General features: G+C 36.7%; 1 protein-coding gene and 1 long non-coding RNA gene across 4 annotated transcripts in view; both read right to left on the bottom strand.

The window, feature by feature from the left end:
* pex5l.L (peroxisomal biogenesis factor 5-like L homeolog) overlaps nt 1-13,203 on the bottom strand; it is a 133,470-nt gene that overhangs the window by 109,147 nt on the left and 11,120 nt on the right. The window lies entirely within an intron of this gene.
* On the bottom strand, nt 9,915-12,482 carry LOC121393798. Its single transcript, XR_005961369.1, has 3 exons — nt 12,442-12,482; nt 10,425-10,476; nt 9,915-10,299 (listed from the first exon to the last, which is right to left on the bottom strand). It is a non-coding gene; the product is annotated as an uncharacterized LOC121393798 (long non-coding RNA).

Genomic DNA, 13,203 nt, shown 5'->3' with positions numbered 1-13,203 from the left:
GGTGCAACTGGTCAACAATGTACTACCCCTTTATAAACTTACCTATGAGTCCAGGGGCACGCCCATGAAATTTGACAACATATGGGGCTCATGGGCGGACATAGATCAGAACCCCACTGACTGAACAGTAGCTGTGCAGACCGCATGGGTCATAATGGTGGTGATTCAACTCATCCTGTATTGACGTAGGTCACCCAGGTGTTCGGTTATCCCAAAAGTCCTTCTTTATCTCATAGCAATGATTATTTTATTATGCTTGGAGTCAACTTGTATGCTCAACTATTTCTTATACCTTGTATGAACCAGTCTGCTTGACTGTTTGTTATGTATGTATGTTCTGTGTCTTAAAAGGAAATAAAACTTACCTTTAAAAAAAAAAAAAGAATTAATAGGACAAATCAGTTAAAAAAAACCCCCAAAGATTTGAAATCAATGAGAACTGGGGAGAAAATAATTCATGTGCTCAGAAACATGCACCACACACACTTTTGCCCTTATGCACTTTTAAATGGCCCAATACAATGTCTTCTGGTTTTTACGTTTCTGTCAATTTCTTATGCTGTGAAAAGTGTCAAGTCCGCTAAGAAAAGACTTATGTTCTTAACTTTTGGCCTTACCCATTCTGTAGAGTCCCCAGCAGCTCCCTTCCCTTCTACTTTTTACTTTTGCTGCTAATTATTTCCCAGTGCCACCTGGGACAGTACAACTGCTCATCCTATTCTCCAGTCCACACCCTGATCATTCACACCTGACTCAACATACTTATTGGAGGACAGAAGATATAATTGGAAAGATAGACATTGGCTGAGACATGATTGAACTGAAAACAGAAACTGACATCTAAGCAATAAACTTTCTAGTATTTATTCCGGTATACTCCAGGTGTTAGGTTTTCTGACATTGGAATATGCTGTATGAGTGCGTGCGCAACATAGGACGATTAAATGTCCAAACTGTGCAAATTTTTACTTTGCAGCACAATGATATTAGTGTTGTGTTTGCCAAGACATTGTTATTATGCCTGTTTATTTTAATTTCCTGACCTTTAGAGCACCAAAAAAAGCCTAACCATGGTAATTGGGCTCTTGTGCTTCTGTATTCACTCAAACAAATGCTATAGCTCATGCATTGCTAGAATTTACTGGAATCATTTCACACATTTGACCTTCAAATCTCAGACAGAATTTCAAATTACACTTCAAAAATGGCTTAGTACTGAAAATAGGCATAATACAGCCATTATAATTGCTCTATAGACTTCAGCATGTTAATAAGCATCCAGCTGAGTCAATTCTAGAAAGATGTATAAGAGATGTTAATATGAGGCAATGTACAGTATAAGTCATGCACTTCATATCTATATGTATACATGGATTGCACTCTCAGATGTTAACCACTAAAGTTACCATATTGAGCACAAATTCCTCCTACAATGAAAGACCACATTGACGTGCAGAATGATGGCCATGCAAATCATACAACAGATACATATCTGTATATGTAACACTGAATTTGTTTGTAAGCTCTCTCTAGATTAAAAGTGTAATTTAGCAGAGGATTAATACTACTTGTACTGGTATTTGCATGTGCGGTGTTATTTATTGCTGGGCAAGCTTAGCTCTTATTTACATCATTGTACCAAGTCACTTTAAAAACATTTTCGAGTCAGGCTTTTTGACGCCAAAAATCCGAAAAAGTAATGAAAGAAAAGCACAACTTTTTCGGGATTTATTATGCAACAAAACTTCGACAATTCAGGATCCAAAAACCTGTTGAAATCATCAAGTCAATGGCATATGTCCCTTTTACAATGGGAAGATCTTTATTCGATTTGAGGTTTTCAGGTGTTTTTGCATTATATTTCTTAACGTGCATCAAGCTCATTGTATCCAATAAAGCAATATCATTTAGTCAAGTTCTCTCAAAATAATGTTATTTGGTCCACAGTGATTCTGAAAGTCATTATAGAACCAAAGGACCCTCCAATTACAATGTTGTACATAGACTGAAGTATTGGAATAAATAAAGAAAACAAACATAAAACAAGGTTTATTCATTTTAATACAGTATATACTGTAGGAGCATGTGCTCTACTAGTGGAGGGAGAGTGTCAATGGTTCCCCCATATGTCAGCAGCAGAACGATTTAGGGAATTATATTTTAACCATTATTGGGTTTATGTAATAAAAAGCATGAAGTTTGCCCAGGGGCAGTAACTCATAGCAACTAATCAGAAGGTAGCATTTACTAGTCACCTGTTTAAATGCAAGCATCATATTGGTTGCCATGGGTTACCGCTCCTGGGCAAACTTAAGGGGATATGTAATAAAAATAAATTGCTAATGTTTTTTAAAATAGCGTTTTTGAAAATGTTTAGCATTGCTCGCATTGTGAAATCAGGCGAATATCGCATTGCAAATTATCTTCAAGCAAAGGTATAGCATTAACACCTGCTCTGGAGTCACATTAAATATTTTGTCTCAAAAACCCTTTACGATTGTGAAATGTTATTACATACATGGCGATTGTTCACAAAAGCCATTTGGTCGCAAACTTTGCAATGAAGTTGTTGAGGTCTGTAATTGCTCAAAAAAGACACAAACATGGTCGCTAACGTTCATAAGCGTCTTTGAGCAGGTTTTTTGTGAGGACGAAACATATTACTTTTCCCTATTCGTGCCTTTATTACATATATATGGGTATGGATCAGATTCAATTAGATGACAAAGACTAATCTACTTCTTCATTTCCAGAGAGTCCTACAGAGACAGACACAATTCAATGAAAAAACTGGAAATGGATTAGGAGAAAAGTTTTGTCTCTTCAAACTGAATATTGCTTATATGTTGTCACGTGATAAACCATAAGATAACGTTTTCTCGTTTATTTAAAATGTACCTATGTTAAATGATTCCACTGTTTCCAAAAACCAAACAAAGGGAATCATTACATTTTCTTAGCATCAAATGATGCTTCATATTTTATCCATTTTTTCCGTATTGTTTTTCCATATTCTATCTATAGAATAATAGGAAAAGGTGCTCTCTGGGCAACATTGCTTAGAGATAGGGTAAAACAGAGGGACAAAAACAAGCAACTGAGACAAGTGGGAAGTGTTGGAAGGGATTTTCATTTTACCTACAGAAACATTGACAGAAAGCATTAGAGATACAGTATGTCTAATACACATTTGCAGATTATTATTTTCTTGTTTCACCCTGTGTTGCTGGGAGTCATCGGATTTAATTCACAAAAATCTGCCCTTTTAATAAGTTTCAACTACAGACTATGAATAAAAATGTAAATGAACAGCAATCTTGAGTGTCTGTCTAATAGAAGAATAAATGCAAGCTTTATGCATTCTCTGCTCATTTCTCCCTAAACATAGCTACCTGTTTATTCCTGATAACTAATTACATCCTCTCTCCAATTTTCCTGTGGAGATCTAAAGGCACAAAATCTTGTCTTGTGCATTTTCTAAAGCTGGGATGTGTATCAAAACAAAATTTGAATGCTTACCAAGAGAACCTGTCTGCTTTAGGTTGCTGAAAGTGCCATTCAGCTGTGCAGTCTTGAGTATACAGCTGCTTGATCTCCTTTAAAAAATTAATTGATGCTGTGATTTAGTAAAAATAATATCTCTATACAATTCAGGATGTCTATTTGCCTGCTTGAGCTTTCTATCCAGTCATCTACCCACTCTTTCACATATTTTATCTACGGGAGGATCACCTATGGATAAAATGCACACAGTGCGTGTTGGATGTTAAAATTTAAATTTCTGGCAGATAGAAATGAATGGAACACTGCTCACAATGTTATTTCCAAAGAATCTGAAAATCTTAACCCTGAACCAAAACATATTTATTAAACATACAGTCCTCTACTTTGGAGTTTTAGCCCATATCAAGTTTTTGGTTTCAACTGCCTCATTGCAACTTGACCAATCAGACCTTTTTGAATAGTTGTGTTAGTGCAGTAACCCACAGCAGATAAACTGTAATGAAATCATATGACACTGATCTGTGGCTGCAATGATATCCATGCAACAAAACTCAAAAATCTCTGTGCACATTAGCCATTGTACACAATGGATATTCAGGTATGGGACCTATTATCCAGAATGCTCTGGACCTGGGGTTTTCCAGATAAGGGTTTTTCCTGTAATTTGGATCTTCATCTGACTTAGGTCTACTAAAAAATCAATTAAATATTAGTTAAACCCATTGTTTTGCCGCAAATAAGGATTAATTATATCTTAGTTGGAATCAAGTGCAAGGTACAGTTTTATTATTACAGAGCAAAAGGAAATCATTTGGAAAAATGTGAATTATTTAATTATAATTATAACAGGTTTTCCATATAATGGATCCCATACCTGTATATATATATATTTAATTCTAAACTTTTCACTCAAAGTCTTCTGTAGAACTCCACTGGTACCTAAGGCAAACAGGGTGTTTATCAGATGGAAAATGGAAATTGAATTGCCTGTGACAGCTCGCTTCAGCATTTTTGAGGGAACACAGTCTCGCCATAAGCAGGGTCCATGAGCAGAGCTGATATGACATGCCATTACAGGCAACTATGGGCAAACCAAAGACATCTGCTTGAGCACCATGGCCCAAGTTAACCATAGTTAATTAGTTTTAGAAATTAGTTTTATAAATGAATAGCCATAGCATGAAAGCACACTGGGTAGCTGAAAACTGAACTCATGCCCTGGACAATGGAACAGTGCTAAGTTTGAATAGAGAGCATGAATCATCTGAATGCAAATTCCTTGTACACCAAGCTTTGCTTCTCTAATCTAGTCATATATCTATCAGGGCAGTAATAAGTAACAACTTGGCCAATCTAGTTTTCCATTTCTCTGGCTGATTGGAAAGCTCTCATATAATTGAGCCTTGACCTTACAGGAACAGTTTACTACTGTTAATGCGATTGTCCTCTTGAACTCAGATAGGTGTTAGAAGTTATGCTTCTCATCTTCAAAATAAAATTATACTGGTAATCGAATTTGGTGCCCTTTAATTTACAAACTTTATTGAGATTGAACAAAAAATGTTTAGGTCCCTTGCATGCAGGATATTTATTTTGTGCATCTGTTCATTAGATATACACCTTTAAAGCCCATAATCTACTTGTCTTGACTTTAGTTTGCTTAGTTGTACCTGCAAGTATTAAGATCTGAATTTCAGTTCAACTTAGTTTTGTAACGTTTAACTCAAATGCAACATAGCACATATTTATGCGTTTTATGCCCATTCAAAATGTCATAAAATAGAGAAATACTCATGAAACTCACAAAAATGCACTAACTAACATTAGTTCCTGATGATAACAACACATATAAGATATTGGTATTAAAATGTAATGTTAATGTTCATCTTAAAGTAACAGAACAATTTCTGGATTAAAATCAACCAAATTAGCCAACCAGAGTGCTGCATGTGGATCAGATTAAACCTACAGTATAGTAGGGAAGGAGAGCCAGATAGACCAGAAGCAGATGGACCTATCTGTGACCTCAAAGTTGGTGGACTTACGGCAGTAATAATTTCCTGATGTCAATGGCAGTGTGTAATTGAGTCTTGTCAAATTCTTTATGAATGGAGTGTAACATGCTCTGTTCATTAAAAAGCTATGCAGCTTGCAATGTACGTACATTGGGCCTTGTTTATCAATTTAGGTACATTTTGCAAAGTGCAGTTAGATATTTGCTTGTATTAATTTACCTGCACTAGAAGTGTGGCAAGTTGTGCAAGCAAAGCCTTTGTAAACTTGCTTGCAAATTTTTAAGGAGCTAGAGCATGCTGCTCATCTTTTATAAACCCATACTATATGTTCCATTATAAAACAGGAATATAATGAGTATTAAGAAATGCATACTATATAATAATTAGTTAGGGTAATATAATTAATAGCCCGGTGTCCAATTAGATCCATTTGTGTCTTTTCTGGCCCTGTCCTGATTAAATTAAATACAAAGTATATATACCAGATGTAATATCAGTTCTAAGCAACTGAAACCGAATGATATTCAGATACAGAGCATGCCATATTCCAAACATGACACTACTACGACTTGCAATTAAACTTGAAATCTTTTACAATAACATATTTTACAATTATGCAATGGAAATATCCAGAGAAATATGTCATTCTCTGTTTTCAGCAACCACCAGCATGGGCACATGGGTGATAATTCTGCAGTTTTTAGAGCACCAGGAATATTCCTGAGAGTGACATGTCTATTTTCTGAAATCAAATCCAGAGATCTGAATGAATTAAAACTGAAAGAACTTTAGACATATAGTGCCATGTAAAGGATTTATTAATACCTGTAAACCTCATTGATCTGCCTGTGATATTAAAGTGTACAGTCTTGACTGAGCCAATGATGATTAGAGCAAGAGCCAAGAAGGGTTGGATAGAAATAATGGCCTATTAAGACCTTTGAGGCCTGGCTTTAATTAACGGGTGTTCCTGAACCACTTGTTTTTTAATGTTATAATAAAGTGTTTTTTACTTTTAATTGTTTCTCCGTTTTGGTGTTAGCATTGGAAAGCCCTGGTGTTATTCTACCTACAGTCATAAGTTTTTCTTTGTGGAAAAATAAAGAATTTACTGTCCACTGAAAGCTAAACAATAGAAAGTTATAAGGCCCCATACCAACATTTTGATTCTACTCCCATTCCAGAAGACCAGCAGACATATCACAAAACAAAAAGTACTGTGACTTCTACCTAGGCACCGATCATGCCTGAACATGCGTCCCCTGAGATTATTTTATGGAATTTAATGCCATTTGTGCCAAGATTTTGAAATATGATAGTAGTATTATATTAAGCCTTTTCTGTTCAGATGGTGAAGCAGGGGTGGTATATAGCAATAAAAGTACTGATGTACTTCCCATTCTTCCTTTTATACATGCAGGCATTTCCAAACTGTAGTGACCAAGCTGATATCATGGAAACAATTGATACAAATATAGGTGGCTCCTTTAATGGGCTTCAGTAGAACAGATGTACCAAAAGCCTTCATGTCATGTCTCTTGGAAATAACCACTTTATGTAGCTGATATTCTGCATTAAATGAAACAGAAATGCACCCAAACCCTATGCTGCTCAAAAGAGACATTTATTTTGATATTGGTTCCCATTAAATTAAATCTAAACAAAATCTAGACATCATTTGTGTTCTGTATAGCATCATTTTTGACTGGTCTTTTAGTAAAGTTGAATGATTTTTCTACACATTTTTTTGTTGATTTTGACAATTCAGCATTTTTGTGTGCTATTCCATTAAATTTCCTCCTGTCATTTTATCATTTCCATGTCTGGAAAGTGAGTTCCTTGCTTTTCAGAGATGGATCATTTGAGAGGCAATAAAATGTAAGGAAATGTAAAAACCTTAAACAAGATAATTATTCATGAGCTTATGTGCCACGTATAATTTTCTGAGCACAGATTTACCTAGGCAGTTTTAATTTAGCATTTCATTTATTACACCTTAGAGCCCCAGAGCATATTACTTCCCAGCAAAATTATGATGAAACTGAATGGTATCCAGGGAAATTTGGTTTTTCATTACACTTTTGTCTGTAGTAGCGCCCAATCATTATACACCGTGCATAAACAAAATGATCATTGCCCAACAATTGTTATGCTTATTTTCTGTGCATCAATAAAATGATATGTAATGAAAACCAGCACTACCAGCATGGTACTTTATGCACATTGACATAAGAAAGCATGCATGTGGCATGATGTGTAATAGAGATAACAACCACGTTTTTCTGTTGATAAAATGCCTTAAAAGAAGGTACTTCGCAACAATTTAGGGGTCATTTACTAAGTGGCACAAGTGCACACCTTTAGTGCATGATGAGAGAGCATTTCTATCCTGTGTCTATCTACACTCTCTACTTTGCATCGGATAAAAAAAAATAGGGGTGCAGAGCTCACTGTGAGTGGGGACCATCCAGCAATACCCTTAGCACTTGCAACAGGGCAGGTGGTAAGTACAGGGCTCTTTACAGGGCCACTTGCATCCGTCACTGCTCCATAACTTGCATGTCCTCCTGAATGCCTGTAACAATTCATTTAAGCTAGAAGGCACAGTGGAAGTGCAAAAGATATCATCATTGCTCCCTAACTAGCAAGTCCTCCTGCCCCACATGAATACAGTGCTGCCGAATGCAGACAGTGGCACAGGTTACTGGGCTCTCAGTACATACAGGAACAGCCACTTTTGACTTGTTTGAAAGAAAATTTCATAAATAAGTATACACAGGTCCTGTACCTATATATAGAGGTGTGTGTGTATTAAATAAATATATATATATATATATATGTATCTTTATATAGTATAGAAAATATAAAGGTGTGCCTGTATTAAATAAATCTATACACACACACACATATATGTATATATATATATATATATATATATATATATATATATATATATATACGCACACAATCCCAGTTATTCAGCACAGCATAGCATTCAGGACCGCCATCAGAAATCGCAGGGCCCCATACGACAAAATTTCCTGGGCCCCCTGAGCTGCGCCCACCACAAGCCCCACCTACAGGTCCGCCCTCCCCACCCCACAGGTTCGCCCCCACCACACAGTAAAAAAACAAAATAAAATATTGGTGGCTCGGGTTCCCTCATGTTGAAAAAAAAACAAACGATATTGGTGGTTAGGGCCCCCCATAAAAACCATTTGTGGCCAGGCCCCCCCCATTAAAAAATATTGGTGGCTAGGACCCCACATGAGAAAAAAAAATTGGTGCCCAAAATTGGTGGCCAGGGCCCCCCCCCATTATATGAAAATTGGTGGCCAGGGCCCCTTAAAAGTCCATGCCTTCCCGAAGTCAGCAGCTCTCAGAAAGATGGGGGCCCGGCTAACCAAGTAAGTGTGGCGTGGCCGGGCCCCCCTTACCATCGGGCCCCCTACAACTCTCCCCCCTGTCCCCCCCTGATGGCTGCCCTGATAGCAATCAAATGACCCAGGTGCTATCCGCTGTTGCTATAGATAAGTCCAAAAATGCAGTTGCACACTGGTCACGTTTAAGAATTAAAAATGTCAAAGCTTTTATTAATTTACATATATATATTTAAATTTATGAAATAGCTAATAGTAATGGATGTTCTAAATATGGGAAATATATTATAGGGGTATTGTATGATGTGGTTTTTAGTATCCACAAAGATAGAGGTTTATGATCACAGAAGGCAATATGATTGCTTATTTAATAAATAATATGTATGTATATTATGTTTCACCCTGGGAGGGGTTGGCCTTTAGAAATGAATCCAACATTAGCTGAGATATGATTCAATATGAAAACACTAGTATTACTTCATGCAACCAAGGGTAAACCTGCTATGAATGGAACAGAGTAATACAATATATATATAATATATGCTTTTGGCCTATTTTCCATACAGCCCTTCTATATATGTGCATTTTGAAACCGATTTGTTCTCATTTGCATTATTTTAGACTTAAAAGGAAAAGAAAAGAACTCTGTTTGTTAGTCAAAACTGCCTGCCAGGTTTTCCAAATTAGGAAAACTGGACAGGACTCTCCAAGATCGATTCAGCGATTAGCTAATCACCACTTCATAGCCCCGCCTTTCTGATGTAACTGCCCCGCCTCTGTGATGTTATTGTACTGCCCAGTGACTTTTAATGCCATCCACATTCGAAGGTAACACGCATGCACCCAGCATTGGTTGGATATTCCTGATTCGCACTGGTGCTCCGTCACAGGCAACCACAGAGTTAACTTCAATATATTAAGGTAGCAAATCAAGGAAAAACAGCAAAAAGCAGAATAACTGCTATTCAATCTTTATTGTGCCTTTCACACTTTTTTTTTTTTTTTTTAACTGCTATTCAATCTTTATTGTGCCTTTCACACAACATGTTTCGGGCAGCAAGTACCCTTTATCAAGTGTGTACGAAACAAAGTGAAAAAGTGCTTTATAGTGCCATACAGGAAGTCCCACCCCTTCATCAAAAAACTTTTTTCCACAGTTAACCCTTACCACTGGGAGGTACAATAATCAATTGCATAAGAACACAATTCGTGTATAATATAATATAATATGATATAAGGATAAAATGGAAGTAGGAAATTTAAAATACTTAAAAGTCCAGGGTGTCATAAAAGTATTGTGTAGCTGTGCAGGTTCACGATTCAATCCGTTGTATCATAACTCCATAACCATTAAAATGAGGTCGTCTGTAGCGATTTCCTCGTGTAATAATAGAGACAAACTACACATAGATATAAAAACAATAACCAAATTACTTGAAGGAACTGCTCATAAAAAGAGCCTACCAAAAGGTTACTTTGTTTCAACTGCCTATACATTAATAACTATTGATACAAAAGGTCTTACCCTTTGCTGAAACTTGCAACAAAGTATTCTAATCACAAGCTGTACTCAATATCTGTGAAGAAAGAGATACATGAACAGTTTAACTATAAGAAAGGAGATAAGCTCCAATGATCATTCAAACCTGCAGGGGCCATTGTATTCATTCTTTTTATCCAATACGCTTCCCGTTGTCCAAGGGATTTTCGTATGTCACCTCCCCTTTTAGGCTGTATTATTTTTTCTAAGACCAGCCATCTTAGCTGGCTAACATTATGGCCCTGATTATGAAAATGTCTCGAGACAGGTGTATCAGTTGCTGTACTAATTTTATAATTCCTTATATTGTTCCTGTGTTCTTTAATTCGCTCCTTGACCATTCTAATGGTCTGTCCTATATATGCCATGCCACAAGGACATTTCAGCATATATACTACAACTTTTGTCTCGCAGGTAAAAAAGTTTTTTATCCTTATGGGAGTACCCTTCGTTGGGTGGTTAACCGTACTGTTTTTTATAACTGAAGAGCAGCAAACACAACTGAGGCATGGAAAGGTACCTTTTCTTGAGGTTTTAGCAAAATTAGTATCCTTTTTGTAAACGTCAGAAGGGCACAGCATATCTCTCAAAGATTTGCCCCTTTTATAACAAAATAACGGTGGTTTTTTAAAAAGACCTCCATACTGTTTATCTTGTCCCAAAATAGGCCAATATTGTTTTATAATTTTCTCAATGCAGTTACTCTGTTTACCATATTTTGTGACAAAAGGTACTCTCTCCACATCCTTATCCACTTTTCTTTTTGTTCGTAATAGCTCCTCCCGATCTAATTGGTTCACCTCTTCCACAAGGGGTGCCAATTTTTTCTTTTTGTAACCTCTATTAAGAAATTTATTGGTGATATTTCGCATTGAGGACTGGAATTGTTCAGGATTAGACGATATACGCCTTGCTCTTATATATTGTCCCTTCGGAATAGCATCAATAATACGTGGGTTATGAAAACTACCACAGGAGAGGAGAGTGTTTCGATCTGTCGGTTTAGAAAACATTTGTGTCAGAATTTGTTGATCACATAATTTTATATTAACATCCAAAAAATTAATGGAAGAAGCAGAGATCTCACAGGTGAATTTAATAGTAGAATGCTTTTTGTTTGCTTCCTCAATCATCTGATGGAACAACCTTTCCGGTCCGTTCCATAAGATAAGAACGTCGTCCACATATCTCCAATATTTAATAATATGACTGCTGTATGGGCCTTTCGTGAACAGTTTCTGTTCCAAGCAGTGAACAAAAATATTTGCAAACGAGGGGGCAACCGCTGCCCCCATCGACGTCCCCTGGCGTTGCCAGAAGTATTGCTCATTAAATCTAAAATAGTTTTTTTGTAAGACCAAATACAGACAGTCAATTAAGAAATATATCAGGTGATGTGAGAGATTGGTTTCTAACAAAGCTTCTTCAATACAATCAATCCCCTCTTTCTGTGGTATTGACGTATAAAGGCTCTGGATATCAATACTACATAAATAAATGTCACCTTGTGGTAATACGGTATCCTTGAGCCTTCTCAATAGATCCGTTGTATCCCTCAAACAAGTGGGGATACTTGACACAATTTTTTGTAAGTGTTGATCAACAAATTTTGATAACGGTTCAAGTATTGAGCCAATGCCAGATATTATTGGGCGTCCTGGGGGGTTCCTAAGTGATTTGTGTACCTTTGGGAGAAGATATAGGACTGGGGTACGTGGGTGTTCCGTACTTAAAAATTCATGTTCTTGCTTAGTTATTATCCCATTTTGTCTAGCCTCATTTATTAGTAAATCTATCTCCTTTTTGATTTCAAATACTGGGTCATATCCTATTTGTTCATAGTGTTCCATTACATTTAATTGTCTGTAGGCTTCCTCCATATATTCATTTTTATTCATAATCACAATTGCCCCACCTTTGTCTGCTTGTTTTATAATAATCTTATCATTATTTTGAAGAGAATGTAAGGCTTGTTTTTCAGATATTGAAAGGTTGTATTTACCTAGTCTGTGATGGGTATCCCAGTTTCGTGACACTTCATTAATTACCACATTGGAGAACGTATCTATGGATGAGTTATCTAATATAGGGATAAAGGTACTAGGTTTCCTTAAAGCTGTAGGGTTATACTGGCCTTCCCCCTCTGGTTTGCCAAAGAAATACATTTTAAGTTTCAATTTCCTAACATACTTAAGGAATTCAATCTCCCAGTAAACAAAATCATTCTCATAATATGGTACAAACCCCAGTCCCTTATTCAGAACCGATCGTTCTGCTCTGGTAAGAGTATGTGAAGAAATATTAATACACAAGTCATTCACCTCCTGTCCTTCCGTTTCCTCTGCGGGTAATCCTCTCGAGGTATTGGGGCTCTCGGGTTCTTGTACTGGCGCTGCGAGGATCGCACTGTCTCCTCTGAGTCCCGTTCCAAAAAATGCTGCTGCGAGGTGGAAGAAGAACTGGCTTCATCGCTGCTGGTCGTCGTGTGAAAGGCACAATAAAGATTGAATAGCAGTTATTCTGCTTTTTGCTGTTTTTCCTTGATTTGCTACCTTAATATATTGATTTTAATGCCATCCATTGCTATCTGAATGCAGTGAAATGATTAATCCTGAATCTACATATTTATTGTTGTTAGTATTTTTTTATAGGGATGCACTGAATCCAGGATTCAGTCAGGAGTCAGCCTTTTTCAGCAGGCTTTGGCCAAATGTGAGTATTTGGCCAAATCAAATCTGACTCAAATCATGTGACTGTTTGTCAC

This window comes from Xenopus laevis, chromosome 5L, assembly GCF_017654675.1.
Source record: "Xenopus laevis strain J_2021 chromosome 5L, Xenopus_laevis_v10.1, whole genome shotgun sequence".
Lineage (NCBI taxonomy): Eukaryota > Metazoa > Chordata > Amphibia > Anura > Pipidae > Xenopus > Xenopus laevis.
The sequence above is the reverse complement of the archived record's forward strand: the minus strand, read 5'-3'. Positions and strand labels throughout refer to the sequence as shown.